General features: G+C 48.0%; 1 long non-coding RNA gene and 1 pseudogene across 1 annotated transcript; one reads left to right on the top strand and one right to left on the bottom strand.

The window, feature by feature from the left end:
* Positions 1-214: 214 nt before the first annotated feature.
* LOC136314239 (uncharacterized) lies at positions 215-6,090 on the bottom strand. The gene is made up of 4 exons (XR_010727287.1): positions 5,922-6,090; positions 2,332-2,965; positions 2,106-2,242; positions 215-1,140 (listed from the first exon to the last, which is right to left on the bottom strand). It is a non-coding gene; the product is annotated as an uncharacterized lncRNA (long non-coding RNA).
* LOC136314238 (small ribosomal subunit protein eS1-like) lies at positions 1,129-1,909 on the top strand (annotated as a pseudogene).
* Positions 6,091-12,417: the final 6,327 nt, after the last annotated feature.

Raw genomic sequence — 12,417 nt, 5'->3', positions numbered from 1 at the left:
CCAACTTGCTCCAACTTACTCCTAGGGGCTAATGCTGCTCCTCCCGCCCCCAGAAGCCTAGTTATTAGGCAAATCTGTTTTCTCATTAATCAATTACCTTCCTTTGGACACTAGTTAATCTGAAGAAAAGTGAGTTAGTTGATTAGGTGGGAAAAAACAAGGGTTTAAATGATTGCAATAAAATGTTTTTATTGCATGAAAAGGGCTTCTTTGGACGAGAATCGAGTGGTACATGGGAATGGTGCAGGCGGCCGTGGAGTTTGGGGGAGTTTGGGGGAGGGTCTTGGCCTTTGGGTTCCGGCCCTCAGGAGCCGCCCCTCCCTCCAGGTGTTCCTTCCTGACAGCCGGGCTGTGTACACAACCTTGTTCCCTGTTGATAGAAAGGGTTGTGAAATAGGTGGCCAGGAGGAGTGCACGGGAGATTGAGATACACAAAGTAGGCCCAGCATGGGCAGTACCAGTGGGGCAGCCTGAGTTAGCTCTGTCCACAGACAGTACGTGGTGACGACCCCTCTTAAGTCATCATCTGCTTTAATAATGTTTCTTTCTTTTTTTTTTTAAATCATGGGACCTTAATTCAACCTCTACAGATTGTTTGTTTAAAACTATTTGGTCTATCTAACAACCGGTGAGACATGACGAGGCCCTTTCAAAGAAAATTCTTGAGTTCATTGACACAGACGAGCATGTTGAAATTACATGAACGTATCGTCACTTTTTATTTTGGGCGCCGTTTCCTTCTCTTGTTTGGATCTGCTGTTTGACTTTTCGCCTTGCCAACCCAGATTCAACTGTCTTCAAAGCTGTCTTCACTTATATCACTTAAAAAAAAAACCCCACAACAACTCAGCTCTTTCTTTGGATAATGCCGCAACCTGGGGAATTCAGGCGACATTGCCTAGTGGTGCTACTGACTCGGGTGAAGTCGTCAGAAGAGTAAACCACCTCCCTGTGGCTCACTAGGTTTTGTAGCAGGGTTCACGTGCACGGATGCTCTTCGGGGTGTAGCGGTAATCCCGTCTGTTTTTCTCTCCTGTTCTTGGTCATATAGAATGTGGAGGATGTGCAAGGGACTGTCAATTTACTAAAATTCGGCACATCTTTAAAATGAACCTCCTATCAACGATAGTTCCGTGATTTCTGTGGAAGAATACGGTTGAGGAAAAGAAACTGTTAAGTCTACAGAGCCGATCTGTTGGAATGTTGTCGGTAGATTCTAATTTCTTCCCTGTCCATCTGTTGCTACAGACTTACAAATAAAAAAAGCAAGCCCCTTTGGCTTTCGGAGCAGCACGACGGCCGTCAGCAAGACCTCGTGCCCGATGAAAGGCGGCAGAAAGGGGGCCAAGAAGAAAGTGGTCGATCCATTTCCCTAGCAAGACGGGTGTGGCGGGAAAGCCCCAGCTCGGTCCCATGTAAGAAATACCCAACAAACACTGGCCGCGAGAACTCAAGGACCCCAAACCGCATCTGACGGTGTCAAAGGTTGTGTTTCTGAAGTGAGCCTAGCAGATCTGCAGAATGTTGTATTTTAGAAAAAAATTCAAGCTAATTACTGAAGATGTTTAGGGCAGAAACTGCCTGACGGATTTCCACGGCACGGATCTTACCCGTGACAAAGTGTGCCCCGTGGTCAAAACCTGGCAGACCACGAATGAAGCTCATGTTGATGTCAAGACTGCTGATGGTTACTTGCTTTGTCTGTTCTGTGTTGGATTTACTTTTTAAAAAAGCACACACACACACACACACACACACAACAATCAGATTTGGAAGCCCTCCTGGACTCAGCATCAACAGACTGGCCAAACCTGGAAGAAGATGATGGAAATCATGACTTGAGAGGTGCAGACAAATGACTTGAAAAGCGGTCAATAAGAACCTGGCTGGTGGGTTCAGTGGTAGAGCATCGGCCCGGCGTGTGGAAGTCCTGGGTTTGATTCCCGGTCAGGGCACACAGGAAAAGCGACCATCTGCTTCTCCACCCCTCCACCCCCTTTCCTCTTCTCTCTCTCTCTCTCTTTTCCCTTCCCACAGCCATGGCTCAATTTGTTCTAGCAAAGTTGGCCCTGGGCACAGAGGATGACTCTAGTCTAGGGCCTCACCTCTGGTGCTAAAATAGCTTGGTTGCTGAGCAACAGAGCAATGACCCCAGATGGGCAGAGCATCGCCCTCTAGGGGGCTTGCTGGGTGGATCCTGGTCGGGGTGCATGCAGGAGTCTCCTGGCCTCCTGGCCTCTCACTAAATTAAAAAAAGAAAAAGAAGTGGTCAGTACATTGATCCCAGAGAGCAGTGGAAAGGACATAGAAACAGCCTGACAACCTATGTACCTGCTCCGCGATGTCTGTTAGGAAGTCAGAAGGCTGAAGAGGCCCGTGACCTCCGTGGGAAAGCTCACGGAGCTGCCTGGTGCAGGCCCAGGTCTGGGAACACTCGGGGGATGAGACAGGCGCTAAGGTCAGACGCGCTGAATGATACGAGCCCCCAGTCCAGGAATGTGTTTGAAGTTCAGACTTTTAATGGCGACACATAAAAAAAAAATCTATTTGTGATATTTAATAAAAATAAAAGCCATTACTATCAAAGCAGAATAACCAAAGAGTGATTCTCTCCAGTTCTGGAGCAGGTTAGACTATGTTGTCTTCATCTGAGGATGTCCCAGGTCAGTGGAAATCTGTATGTCTCTGTAAGCTAGATCATTTTATGTTATTTTATAGATAAGGAGAATGATGCACCGGAGAGGTTCATAACGTCCTGGGGTCAAGGGTCAGAAGTATGATTGCTACCAGGCCACAGCGATAAGAGATTCTGAGGTTCCGACACAGAGGGGAAGCTTATTTGACATAAGGTGATGCAGGTTGGCTGCTTTTCCTCTTATTCTCCACGTTTCCTGCCACTGAGTAACCAACACCGTGTGGGCTCAAAAACAAGTTTTGAGCTGTCTTGCTCTCCCCAGAATTTCATCTGTAAAACAAGGGGTTGTAATACTACTACTTGCCCCCTGGAGTTGTTTTGAGGAGGAAATGAGAAAATGTGAAGACCTTCTTACAGACAGGGGCGCTTAGTAGGTATTCAGCAAATGTTAACTACTATTATATCATAATTATGCTCAGCTCATGAAAGAAAGACATGGAGAACTTCAAAACCCCTGACTCGGGATAGGTTGAGAGAATGCCTGTCATAGGGTGTTGACTTTGAAAAAGAGTTTCCATTGTTTCTTCCAAAACATTGCAAGGGATAAAAATGCTTTTTCTGTCACACCAGAAATTCCATCACGTATCATCGTCTACTATTTATCCTTATTGTCGATCTGCTACCTATCATTTATATATACCTATCACCTCCCATTATCTATTTCTATCTGTTATGTATTATCTGTTATGCAAGAATAAACTTTTATCCTGTGACTGTCCCATTCACCCACGGCCAGTTGGCAGGGGTTTGCTACAGTCTCAGAAGGACGGCAAAGAAGAAATAGCGGAGTGGTAGCCCGCAACCACTTATGTAAATTTGCCAATATCTGATGGGTTTTTTTTGACCCAAATAAATGGCAATTTCATAAAATTCCACCCGATAGACTGTGAATCCAGCCACACTCAGCCTGGGAATGAAAAACCAAAGCAGACAGTATATTTTCTACCATTTCCACTCACCTACTTCCAAAACGTATGCAACAAACATATAGCACCAGGTTTGTTCAAACAGGGTTTGAGCACCAGAGTTGTTCAAAGTTTAAAAAGTACAATCAATTCAGTACAACCTCAGTTTGTTGCATTTTCCATCTTCAAAAGCCAATTTAGAGATAGGAAATTATATGTTCTAGATATGAAATGTAAGTAAACATCAAATGATATATTTTTTAAAATTGTGGCACTCAAGCCCACTGTCTGTTTTATTTCCCCCTCAGAATCAGTTGGTTTTTTTTTAAGCCCACGGTCTTTTAACGAGGCAAAGATATTTTAAACATTTACTCTAGATCCGATTTACTTTTTACAGGACAAGCTTATTTTTAATCAAATTCTCTGCTATCTTAGACTATATATCCTTATCGTGCATTAAGTAGCTCGAGTTTCGAAGAGAATGTTGGCAAGAAAACTTTATAACTTCCTTCTTGCTGTTTTCTGCTTCCTTAAATGGTCACCTAGCTAACCGAACTTTCTATTTGAAAATTATGGCTTCCCTGCCCAAAGGGAGAAGTCAACATGCTGTAATTAATGCTGTCTAGAGGCTGGGGTTATTACACCTGTCCATCTCTCTGCCGCACCACCGGAGAGCCATCCATTATAGTGTGAACGCACTCCCCCAAGGCACATGGACCTTCAGCCCGCTGATAAAAACCACGACGCGCCCTCCCACGCACAATTAAATTTCACCGAAGTTCACAGGTTTTCAGAGGTGACATCTTTAAGAACAATCTCATCCGCAGAAGTTTCCTAAATCACACAGCAGAAAAATTATCAGCAACACCAGTCAAGGCGACTCTCCGCTGGGTGTCCTCAGGAGAAACAGGCTGGAATATTAACCTGAGGTTGTCAAAAAGGGCTCCCTGTGGCACTTTTGCTGGGAAAAAAAAAAAAAAAGATAGTAAACCAGACAGCTGCTGGTATGGAAACGGGCTGTCTGAACCGGGGCTCGGTTAGATCCGTTACCAGGGGAGGACCACGCAGGCTGAGGAACGTGCTGCAGGAAATGACTAAACGCTTAATGCTTATAACTCTGCTGCACTCCTGGGGCCCGGAGGAGGGGGGAGGTGGCGGTGACAATGGCCCTGTGTGGGCACTGAACGGTCACCCAGGTCAGCGAGACCTGAAAGGGACCACGTCTTTGTCCTTCTTCCTTGGGCGTCGGGCATTATAAATATTAACTTGTCTAACTAAGATCCTGCTTCGGAGCAATCGTGGACGGAACAAATGAGAGATTTCGCAACACCTTAAATAAACAATCCTATCCGTGCGGCAGAGCTAGTTTTATGATCCCACTTCCTAAAAGAGCCACGCCGCACACTGCTGGCAGAGTCTTGGTCGAGGCGGTGGCGTTTGGCCCTCGGGTGACGCCAACGGGGTGCACGCAGGGGTTTGGCAGGGTCACGGGGCACTCGGGCCAGTTGCACCTGCATCTAGCTGTGTGGAGTTTTGAGACAAAATAAACACAGATACTACAGGGTGTAATTTCTGCTCAAAGTACAAAAAGTTAAGATGTATATATATATAAAGGTAAGAGTGCCAAAAACCAATCTTTTGCAATATTGGAAAGTGGAAGAAAGCATTCTCTATGACAAATACTGCTATTTTAAAATCAGTACAACAATTATCAACGACCCCAAAACGTCTGCACATGCAAACTAAGTAGTTACCCACATAATTCAGGACCGTGGGTGACAATCCAAGAAACATCTCCTAGGCTAGGGGTCCGGTGAACTGAGGCCTGAGGACCACACGGAGCCAGCTCCCCCCCCCCCCCGCCCCGGCAGACCTGGGAGCTGAGGATGGTTTCATATCTTTAAAGAGTTGAACCAAAGAAAGCAAAGAAGACTCAACAGGGACTGTTCATGGCTCACAAAGCCGAAAAACGTTGACTAAACCGGCCTCTGGACAGGGAAAGTTTGCCCACCCTGGCCGGTTTTTCATCTCGAATGGCAAAAACATGACTAAAACCTTCCCTGCCCGCCAGTGGCTGGTGCTCTACACAGAGGGGCACAGGGCTAGTCAGCCAGACCCAGAGAAGATGGCGTCAGATAAGGCCATCAAAGACCCGGGGTGGGGTGGGGGAACAGGGGGTGGCTTATTAGGGAGGTGATTTGTGATGAACCTTCAGATAAGAAGAGCTGCTGAAGGATGGAGGTGGGTGGGGTGGGGTGGGGTGGGGAGGGGGTCGGAGGAGAGAAGGCAGGGGTGTGTTCTGGGATCGGTGGGTGACTCACTTGCGGAAGCACCTGGTGGCTAGAGGGGTCCTGCTGGGTGGGGAGAGGGGCGGGTGGTCCCGGGGAGGCCGTGGCAGGGCGTTCGTGCGGTGGAGAGAGAGGGTCTCTTTTCTTGGGGGCCCAAACAACAACGCAGGCTTTTACTTCGGTGTCTGATGTAACCGTCCTCTCGCACGCTTACAGGGAAGTGCTTGGGTGTAATCAGTGAAAAATGAAGGAGATAGTTCCGGGGAGGCTGAGCATCTGGTAAATAAATGACTTTTGGCTGTAAGTCAATGAATAACATTAATATATGCGGTTACCAAGTCATCTTTAATCAATGCAGCGCTGCAGGCTCTCAATCCACTCGTCAGAATTTTCGAAAGTCCTATTTTTATGGCAGTTCAAAGAGAGGCGAGGCCACCGAGGAGGAGGTCGGCCGGCCGCCAGCCGGGGCCGCCGGGAACAGCGCGTTCTGCCCCCGCCTGTGCCCCTGACTCAGGGCACGTCCTTGGGCAAGGCGCCTGACGCACTCAGTTACCTGGGCGATAAAATGGGGATAACAGACATTAGCCACCTCATCGGAGGATGAGGAGGAATCCTTGTCTGCAGAGAGCTTTCAAGATAAGGACTCCTGGGAATGGGATTGGGGCAGGGCATCTCAAGAGTTTAAAGGAAAAAAAAAAAAATGAGATTTTTTTCCGAATTAAAATAAGATGCTATTTACAGCTTATAGGCACCAAGAACTTTGTAAAAAACGGAAATGATTATCAGTGATAACGCAGAGCCTACAGCTGGCTGAAGGGGCCACAAACGGCTGGCAGAACTGTGTGCCGGTGTGTTCTAAACTCACGTTCAGACCCCAGGGTGTTGGTTTCAGGCGGCAGAGAGAACTGCAGATCAGACAGGACCGCCCCACGGCCGCTGTGGCTGCTCTTCCAAAGCTTGCAGCATCTCGCCTGGTTCTGCCCTGAGTGCTGGCCAGTCGTGAAGGTGCAAGAAGGGGCTCTGTCTTAGAGAGGGGCTGTGGTGGGTAGGCACAGACCGAGTGGCCTGGAGCTAGCAGGCTGTCACTGGCCCTGGGACGCCGAGGGAGAGACTCAGGTTTCTAAAGGCCGTTGAAGAACCAGTCCACACCGCACACCTGGAGCAGACCACGGGGGAAGGAAGACAAGATCTGCTCTGCTCTGCAAAACTTGGCTGGCGACATCTCTCTTAGGATCCTCCCGAGAAGGCTTGGCCTTTTCCTCCTCGTCTCGTCCCCTCCTCCTGTCCCTGTCTGTCTTAGAGATATCTCTGCCTTCTAGTCGGCCAAACAAGAGAGACAGACCCAAAACGGTTCAAGTGGCAATTTGCTACTTCTTGGGAGGACAGTGGCTCCAGACCACAAAGCCCCAAGTCTGACCCTGGCACTCTGTGGCTACTGGTGACTCATCTTGATCATTATCAGAGTGAACCTTCTCTATGGGTTTGATGACAACTGATGAGTGCAAAGAAAGGACTTCAGAGGTGCGTGCCTAATAATCGGCCGTCTGACTGCCCTGTTGACTCTCGCTTGGTTCTCTGGTCTCCCTGGTCTGTGTAAGACAATATGCTTGTCTGTGCCGCCCGCGGGGGCTTGGGAAGAAACATAGATGCGCCGGGTTCGGGCCCTTGCAGGGTGCTGCCAGTGAAGGCGAAGGCAGAAGGTCCAGTCAGAGGTGTCTGGAACAGGAGAAAGTGCCTTGGGATGAAATCTTGATTTTTCTGTAGTTTTTTTTTTTTTTTAATTGAGAGGCAGGGAAGCAGACAGACTCCTGTATGCACTCCTACCGGGATCCACCCAGCATGCCCCTATGGGGTGATGCTCTGCCCATTGGGGCCAGTGCTCCATTGCTTGGGCAACAGAGTTATTTTAGCACCTGAGGCAAGAGGCCATGGAACCATCATCCTCAGTGCCTGGGGCCAACTTGCTCAAACCATTTGAGCCATGGCTGAGGGTGGGGACCAGAAAGAGAGAGAGAGAGAGAAGTGGGAGGGAGAGGGGTGGAGAAGAGATGGGTGCTTTTCCTGTGTGCCCTGACCAGGAATCAAACCCAAGACTTCCACACGCCCGGCTAATGCTCTACCACTGAGCCAACTGAGGGCATGGCTTGCTTTTTTTTTTTTTATCACAGGATTGCTAAGTAGGGAAGTCACTGGGACTGGACGGCAGCCGGTACGGCCTTTCTTACTTTATGGAGCTCTCTGTCCACTGAGGTCCCTGCCACTCCCTCCATCTATCACTTTTCATCCCTTTTTTTCCCCCTCAGGGTAAGGGACACGTCCCAGAAAATACACCTCTGTGACTTAGCACGGCATCAAGGCTGTCTGAGCCTTCCCAGGGTTCCAGAAGGAAGCACGGACTTGAATTCAGCTGCTGAAACCATTAGTCTCTAAGCAGACAGCTTAGAACTTCCTTCAAGTAAGCACACACGTTCTGGAGGGGAAATCAGCTTGTTGGTAATTGATGCAATTTTTCAGCTAATTAGTTATTCACCTGGTTGTGTGTGGTCTTTTGAGGCTGATAATCTCCTAAATTAATCTCCATGTTAAAGTGAAATGGGAACAAGACCAAATTTCTGTTCAGTGAAGCTATGTATTGTACTTGCTGATGTTGAAGTACTTCTAGATCCATAGTAAATATCATGGAGGAATGAGCTATAATTCTACTCCAACAGTGTGTGTGTGTGTGTGTGTGTGTGTGTGTGTGTGTATCGAAGTTGTATAAATGTGCATCAAACATCCCATTGGTCACAGCAGCACTATTCACAATAGTCAAAAATTGGAAACAATTCAAATGTCCACCAGCCGTAGAATGGATCGAGAGAATGGACTATTGCAGAGCCACAAGAATGAATGAACCGCTGCCACACTGTAAAGCCAGGAGGCATGGCCAGGGCCACCAACACAGCAGCCTCCTGGCCCATGCAGGTTCGCATTGGATTCAGACAGTCGGTAAAGAAAAAATGGAGCCAAAAACTGGTGGGCCATAGTCTTTAATCCTAGCTTGCACCCGGCGGGCAAGTAAAAGTACACACTGGGCTCCAAAACCCACTCACATTCAGTGCTCACAAAGCCACTGACTTATCCGAGTTTCCTAGAATCAAAGGTTTCTAGCTCACCAGCCTTATTCTCCTCAGTTCCCCATCTCCTTCCTTATCCCAGATACAAACTGCACAGACTGGCATCTCACTCAGCACTCCGCCATCTTGGCTGCTTCTCCTGGCTACATGGCCTCTTTCTGCTCTCTGCTCTGCTCCCTCTGCTCTCTCATGCTAATCATCCCAGGAACCAAGAGAGCAAGCTCCCGTTCTGCCCCTATTTTATAGTGTAGCTTCACAACCTTTAATCCAATATACAAAATAGGGAAGTCTCTAATACAAAGTCACTTCTCTGAGTCACGATGGGATTGTACCACCCCACATCAATAGGGGCGGGAGAGGCTTAATCCCAAAACCAAGCCCCAGGCTACAAAGATCCTGCCTGCCCACAGAGACACACATTAATTTCACCTGGGCAATGCCATCTTTAACAAAGTGAGCATAATATATTTTATCTGCCCAACACACACACAACATAGATAAATTTTACAAATGAAATGCAGAGCAGAAGAAGCCGACACAAAGGGCCGTATTCAGGAATCACTGATACGAAGTTCATAAACAGCCCAAATGAGTCAGCGGCCATCTATTCTGACAGAACTCTGAGCCGTGGGTGTCTCTGGGAATGGGAGAGATATTGCGACTAACGTGGTAAGGGGAAGTGCTGAGTTTGGTGATGGTTACGCAAGTATAAAAAAATTCTTTGAGCCATACAGGAAGATTTGTAAACTTTTCATGTGTACATATACTTCAGTGAGGGTTTACTTAAAAACATGCATCATCATTATTATTAGTTTTGGTGTCGTGTTATTTCACTTTTCATCAAAAGGAAAGAGACCCCAATTGTGTGAATGGTTTTAAGGGCACATCACGGGAGACCCATCCCCAAATGGTTTTAAACCAAGGGGTGGCACATCTTTCCTATACAGGGCCCCACAGTAGAGACTGTAGGTCTCTCAGGGCCTTTGGCTACTTGTGGCGACTACTCGACTCTGTGCTGTGGCCGGAAAGTAGCCACAGACACTAGTACATGAGGAGCAAGGCCGTGTCCGAGGAAAACATCAGTGAACTTGGGGGTTGTCCCCGAATCCTGCCGACCACCAGTTCTCACCTGAAAAAACAAAATCAAACCAGGCGATATCACAGTAGAAAATGACACATCCAAAAGACAGAGAAAGGAAAGAAAGAAGGAAGGGAAAGAAGGAGGGAGAAAGGAAAGGAAAGGAAAGGAAAGGAAAGGAAAGGAAAGGAAAGGAAAGGAAAGGAAAGGAAGGGAAGGGAAGGGAAGGGAAGGGAAGGGAAGGGAAGGGAAGAAGGAAGGAAGGAAGGAAGGAAGGAAGGAAGGAAGGAAGGAAGGAAGGAAGGAAGGAAGGAAGGAAGGAAGAGAGAGAGAAAATGACACATTTGGAAGATTGTGTAATTGGCTTAGAGGACTCAGCTTTAACACCCCAAACCCATAAAGACACAGATAACACGGAAGGCCTGAAAGATCTTCAGCTATCTGCTGTAGCGGGATTGTCAAAATGCCACAAGGGATCCTGTTTAAAGGCAAGCCAGCAAAGTGGCCGAGGTTTTCACCTTCAGCGCGTTCATTTATTTCTGGACCATGTCATACATCCATGGGGTCGCAGTTCCGAGGGACACGGGACGTGAAGACCTCTCTTCCAGAGTCTCTTTCCTGGAGATGACGCATGGCTGCGGTTTCTTGTTTCACGTTGACTTTGTAACAAGTACAAAGTACCGATGGCTGGAAATCATTTCATGTCAGTAGGTAAAGAAGCTCCTTGGTCCTTTTTAACAGCCGCATAGCAGTCCACCGTCCGACGTAGCACAGTTTATTTAATGTGTTTCCTGTTGATAAGCATTCAGATTAATGCTACAGAAAAGCGTGTCAGCCACTCTGTACCCACGTATTTCACACGTGTTCAGGTGCACATGTGGGATAAGATCCTGCACAGGAAACGGATGCATCAAAATATATGTCCTTTTAGAACGTGGACGTGCGTTGCCGAATTGCCCACGATGCTGTTGCACCAGCTGAAACCTTTCGGCAGTGAAATCGGAGCGCCTGTGTTTGGGTTCTTTCCAACAGTGGACTTGACTCATTCTTTTTTTTTTTTTTTTTTTTGTATTTTTCTGAAGCTGGAAACGGGGAGAGACAGTCAGACAGACTCCCGCATGCGCCCGACCAGGATCCACGCGGCATGCCCACCAGGGGGCGATGCTCTGCCCCTCCAGGGCGTCGCTCTGCCATGACCAGAGCCACTCTAGCGCCTGGGGCAGAGGCCAAGGAGCCATTCCCAGCGCCCGGGCCATCTTTGCTCCAATGGAGCCTTGGCTGCGGGAGGGGAAGAGAGAGACAGAGAGGAAGGAGGGGGTGGGGGTAGAGAAGCAAATGGGGGCTTCTCCTATGTGCCCTGGCCGGGAATCAAACCCGGGTCCCCCGCACGCCAGGCCAACGCTCTACCGCTGAGCCAACCGGCCAGGGCTTGACTCATTCTTTCTCGGTCCAGTTGGTGAAAACGATACTTTCGTATGAGTATAAACTGGAGCTTTTAAAATTTGTTTCTGCAAAAAAAAAGAAAAAAAAAGTGTTGGTTTTCAGCTTTGTCAAATTTTCTTGTTGCTATTGTTTGTTGTTCTGCCATACAGAAATGTTTGATTTTAGGTACAAATCAATCTTGTACAGATTCCGGCTTTTATTCTATACTTCCAAGGGCCTGCCACACTCACAGGTTATATAAAACGTATCCGACAATTTATTTTGGCAGGTTCAGGATGTTCCGTGAAAGTCTTTTTCTTTTTCCCTAGTTCTAAAAATGTGGGTCCATCTGGAATTTATCAGGAGGAAAGGTGTGAGGTTTGGATTCAACGTTAATCATCCCACCCTCACCCCCCGCCCCAGGGCAACACGGCGGCTCGAACACCATTTGTTGACGAGGCACTGCCTCTCTCCATTGATGGGAGACACCGTTTCCTCTTACACTGACTTCCTGTCCGTAGAGGTCATTGCTGTTCTGTTGAGCTGCCCATATGTTCAGGCTCCATCCTCTCTTACATTTTTTTTTTTTTTTTTTGAGCGAGTTAGAGAGAGAGAGAGACAGGAAGAGAGAGAGATGAGAAGCATCAACTCATAGTTGCGGCACCTTAGTCGTTCACTGATTGCTTTCTCATATGTGCCTTGATGGGGGGGGGGGGGGGGCTCCAGCAGAGCCAGTGACTCCTTGCTCAAGCCAGCGACCTTGGGCTTCAAGCCAGCGACCTTTGGGCTCAATCTGGGGACCATGGGGTCATGTCTATGAGCCCGTGCTCAAGCCGGCAACCTTGAGGTCCCAGGCTGACGCTCTATCCACTGCGCCACCGCCTGGTCAGGCCCCTTTTCTGGTAGTTTTATA

The sequence above is a fragment of the Saccopteryx bilineata genome, chromosome 10 (genome assembly GCF_036850765.1).
Source record: "Saccopteryx bilineata isolate mSacBil1 chromosome 10, mSacBil1_pri_phased_curated, whole genome shotgun sequence".
Taxonomy (NCBI): domain Eukaryota; kingdom Metazoa; phylum Chordata; class Mammalia; order Chiroptera; family Emballonuridae; genus Saccopteryx; species Saccopteryx bilineata.
Note: the sequence above shows the minus strand (reverse complement) of the source record. Positions and strands in the feature narration are given on the sequence as shown.